This window comes from Miscanthus floridulus, chromosome 18 (assembly GCF_019320115.1).
Source record: "Miscanthus floridulus cultivar M001 chromosome 18, ASM1932011v1, whole genome shotgun sequence".
NCBI lineage: Eukaryota > Viridiplantae > Streptophyta > Magnoliopsida > Poales > Poaceae > Miscanthus > Miscanthus floridulus.
This window is the reverse complement of record NC_089597.1, coordinates 51838184-51843547: the sequence shown is the minus strand read 5'-3', so window position 1 is coordinate 51843547 and position 5364 is coordinate 51838184.

Below are 5364 nucleotides of genomic sequence, written 5' to 3'. Positions count from 1 at the left end.
TGTTCTTAATATGCGCTGAAGGTTTATCTTCCCTACTGAATTCTGTAGAAGAACAAGGAAGCATACAGGGGGTTTCTATTTGTGAAAATGCACCAAGCATCACTCATTTGTTATTTGTGGATGATTCATTGCTTCTTCTCAAGGTTAACCAAGGGAATGCAAATCATCTCAAATATGTGCTGCAATTGTATGAGGAGTGTTCTGGGAAAATTATAAACAAAGAGAAGTCTTTTGTCCTTTTTAGCAAGAACTGTAATGATACAGCAAAGGAGGAGTTCTTGGTGGCCCTGGAATTGTCACAGGAGGCGAAGAGTGACAAATATCTCGGCTTGCCAGTATATATGGCCCGATCCAAATAAAAAAATGTTCACATACCAGAAGGATAGGATGTGGAAGCGGATTTAGGGATGGAAAGAGAAGTTACTTTCAAGAGCAGGAAAGGAAACATTGATAAAAGCAGTAGCCCAAGCCATTCCCAGTTTTACCATGTCTTGCTTCGATGTAACAAAATCTTTATGTGATGGTATCAGTGCTATGAGATGTAACAAAATTTTTTTTTAGTCTAAACTTTATTTTGTTTCGGTTACCAGTGTGGCTGGCGGCAAAGGTGTTGTTTTTGAAGTCTGTGTGTGTGCCTTTGGGCGAGACGTTGTAATAATTGGCCTGATTCTATCAGTTGATAGATGAAGCCGGGTATAAACTATCCATTATCTAAAAAAATCAGTGCTATGATATGTAGATATTGGTGGGCGTAGCAGGACAATGAAAAGAGGATGCACTGGATATCTTGGCAAACTTTGGCAAGCAGGAAAGACAAAGGGGGACTCGGCTATAGAGATTTACATATTTTCAACTTAGCTATGCTAGCAAGACAAGTATGAAGGTTGGTGCGAAATCCCGAATCCTTGTGTGCGCGACTTCTGCAAGCAAGGTACTGGCCGGATGGTGATATTATGAAAGCCAAGGAGGGACCCAGCATCTCGTACACATGGCGCAGCCTTGTGCGTGGTTTAAGAGCAATGGAGAAGGGGATGATTTGGCGTGTAGGCGACGGTGAGCAGATACGTGTATGGGAGGACCCATGGATACCGACGGGTGTTACCAGGCGGCCTCTGTAACGCCCAAGAAAAATTGAGAGGGGCAAGGCCCAACCAGCCCTTTCCTGGCCCAAGCCACCCCCCTCTCACACACCCACCATGGCCCCACACATCAGCACCTCTTCCACACATAATACACCACCAGCAGCCATCCCTCTCTCTCCCATCTCTCATTCACGTTGGCAACCAGAGAAGAGAGAGGAGAAAGGAGAGGAGAAGGGAGAAGAGAAGAGGAAGAGGAAGAGGAAGAGGAGGACGCCCCTCCCACTGCTGCAGCTCACCGGAGGAGCTCTACCACGCCACCACCTCGCCGAAGTTGGGGAAGATAAAGCCCCATGGTCATCTTCAACTTCAAGACGAGGAGAAGCTTTCCCATGGTCGATCTCTGTCCTTGAGCAACTCCGAGCCAAACTGCTGCACCTAGAGGTCTTCCACGATATGCAAGAGGAGTAAGAAGAGGTGCATCTCCCATGTAGATCGACTTCTTCCCCACCATTTCTTGCTGCCCTAGCTTTGGGGGTAGCCAAGGTGAGGCGATTCTTCTGTTAGGTCTTCTAATTGAGGTGTTTAGATGGTTCTTGGTCATGGAGATTAGTGTTTGTGGGGGGGGGGGGGGGGACACCATTTGGATGTCAACCTAGGGTCTGCTGCCCTGTAGCTCGAGCAGTGCTGCTGTTCGTGTGGTTTAATTGACCTAAACGATTTTTCCTCAACAAGTTGATAATAAGGAAGTTGTAGAGGACCTTCAGATCTGTTTGCCTGTGAAATTTCATGATTTTAGCATTAGTAGTTTGGGAGTTATGATTTTTCTAAGCAAGCTGCTTTTCCCTGACGAAGTCTAGACAGAACTGGATCTAGGGGTTTTTGGAGAAAACATAGAGGCATTATGGGACTCTAGAAATTATAAGAGATTTGTAGTACTTTTCATTAGCTTTCTGGATTGGTAAATATCATGATTTTATCCCATTAGGTTTGAGAGCTATGAATTTTCAAAGTTCGCTGTCAGGTTTGGACTGCATGCTGAACAGATCTGAAGTTTGGTGTTTTCCGACTATGTTAGCGTCAAAACTAGCTTTTGTTGATAACTACGGAGTTGTAGTATTTTTCTTGAGCTTTCCAAATTATTAAAGAACAATAGTTTTGGTTGGCTAGAACTCCAGCTATGAGTTTCTGAAGTTCTCTGTCATGTTTCATCAGTAAAAGTTTCAGTTAAGGTTCGTTATGATTTTGGGCATCCTGATGACCTTTGATGCAAATTGGAATAATACCAAAGTTGTAGATAATGGATTGATCTATAATCCGGTAAAGTTTCAAGATATTTTGACATAAGGATTTCGAGATATAAAAATATTAAGTTTGCTGACCTGATTTTCGGACAGATAATGACTTCTGCTTTCATTTGCAGTTTATGCCTTCTTAAAGGCATGATAAAAAATAAAGTTTCTATATAAAGGTTATAGGGGTTGCTCTATAGATTCGATAAATGTATTTCTTTTCTACCATAGCATTTGTGTATTAAAAGATACAAAAGTTGAATCAGCACTGCTGCTGTTGGCTGAATTTCCAGAGTTTTATCAGGCCTTGTTTGTGGGGGTTTTTCTGAGCATAGGAAGCATTTGTTTGCTGTTTATATACATCTTTGGTACTGCTGCAAACTGAAAAAAAAACATGTATGTTCAGGTGGAGTCACTTCGAGACACAACTAGCGTCTGTTTTCATCGTCGGTAAAGGCAAGTAAATGTAGCGATGGTTTGCTACCGTTTTGGCTTGATATTTTCATCACCTACAACTTAATGTCTATAATAATGCCATACCACTAATAACCAGACCTTGTGGTCTTGGTTCATGCAACCATATTTGATTGCGGTCTTATTTATTTATTCGTGGTGATTCTTTATTCCATATTGGAATATGTGGTTAGTCCACAACCTGAAGAGGAAGTGGAAGTATCATTGGTGGTTTATGTTAATTTTATTGCAGCATGCCAAGTGCATTGCATCATTCATTTGCATTGGAAGTTATGTCGTTGACCTATGGTCACGACCGTACCGGTACAACATCATGGGATGCAGCTCCACACCTTGTTGGGTGTGCAGGCAGGAGACATTTCGCATTGCATTCATATGCATACAACAAGTATAATGAAGTGATATGTTCATGTTATTATGAAGATCTATCTCTTGGCGATGCTCAGAACTGGAAGCCACACATTTTATATTAATACTGTCATGTTTACTTTATAAGTGGAACTCTATGTTAAATTGTTGCTTAATTCAAATTGTGGTTTAAATAGCTTGTTAAAACAAATTTGCTTGTTGAGATGTTTCATCTCACCCTTGCTTTACTCAATCCAGGTACTTGACGTTTGCTTGGAAGGGGAGGGAATTAGTTGCACGTCTCACACTTTTTCTTCATTAAGGGACCCGGTATTTAAAAACTTAATAATATGGTTCTGCTTATTAGACTTGAGAGAAAATGTTGAAAGTGTGATGGTTATACTTATTCATTTTGGAGTAACTCATTTATTTGCTAGGATGTTCTTTAATTTTAGTTTGGTGCTCCCATTTACACATTTATTCTTCTGCTTTGCTTATAAATACAAACGAGGTGCTACCAAAATCTTTATTGATTATGCGCGGCTGTTATTTGTGAATTTTAGTGGCATCCCGGGGTGTTTATGAATTCTAGGGTGTTACAGTTGGTACCAGAGCAGGTTATAGATTCTCGGAAAAATAGATTTAACATGACACACTTGCACATGTAGGGTGGGTAGCGTTTGTATAAGATGCTAAAAGCTTTGAAGATTGTGGTGTTTGTCTTTGCTTAAGTTGCCTTGATGTTTATGTTGTATGTCATCACTATTGCTAATTCTGATCGATTACAAAGTTTATTTGTATGGTTTATATCAGCTTATTTCGATTATGATTTTGACAATATTAGTTGTTCTTACAAGTACACTCTTGTCTAGTTTCTTTCTCATGATATTGTTCATAAATGGACCCTTAAGATGTCATAGTTGTTGATGCTTGAGGGTGAGGATCCTAAAATGTTCGATTTGCTTTTGTTGGTACGAAAAGGTTTTGGAAGCCCGTAGATTAGCTATAGTCTAGTAGTGCAGATCAAGGAGTGGAGGGCCCCCACAATGCCTTTCTCTGCACTACTAAGTGAGGTTGCCCGAGTGTTAGGTTGACCCAAGCATCTATATTCAAAGGAAATGGTTGAATGGCGGATGGGTTGGCCTCCATGCCGTGCATTCTAACTATTTACTCTTGACATATCAAATGGGTGGGTCATTATATGTTTTGTCCTGTAGATATAATGTTATATTGGTTTACCCTTAGTCTGGTGGAGTCCTTTCATGCAAATCAATCTCTACTTTTGTGCCAGTATCAAAGATATAATGAGAGCAAGATTCAGGTGGATTTTTGAGAGGTTCCTAGAGATGCTTATAACCATGTTGCTAAGGAGTATGCGTTAATCTCTTTTTTCTATTACTTAATGTCTAAGTAATGTTGCGATTGTTATTGATTTGGATAATAAAGTCTCTCTTGATGTAGAAGAAGCTTTGTAGAATTATTTCTGTAGCCTATGTGTTTATGCATTTTATGGCTATGGTGTTGATCTTTGTGGCTTTAATCTAGCCTATCAGAGTGGTATTGTTGATCTGCATAGAAGTTTATTTTTGAAATTGCTGCCAGTGATCTATTGGTAAGGATGATGACTTATAGTTTACTATGGTTGTGCCTCAATGGCTAAGTTATATATGGGGGTTAAGTTCTTGTCATGCTTCCTTGACATATATGTCATGATTGTTTGTTTAGAAACATGAAGTTACAATGCATAACCCTTAGTGAGGGTCATAGTGTGGACATCGCTCGTTAGCATAAACCAATGGAATGAAGATGTGTATATGTTGGTGAGTCTTAAAACGTAGTGGTAGCTGACCTACTGGTTCGTATTGCTTGAATGATCCTGAAGTTAAGGGAAGGTTTAAGACGTTCTAGATTTGATGTTGAAGAAATGTTGTGGCATGACAATTTTGTTACAATTTTCCTTAAGTCTATCCCTTGGTTTCGGTTGACGAAGTGCAGTAGCCATGAGTTTTAGGAGTCATATTTGTTTGTTAATGTATGAATAGAAAGTTGGAGTTGGTTGATTTAGGCCTTGTTCTTTGTTTTTGCGAGCCTATCGTGCTTAACATGATGTTTATGTTGTTCGGAGATGTGAAGTTCTCTCATTTGATTCCTTAGCTGTCAGTGTTGTTTGA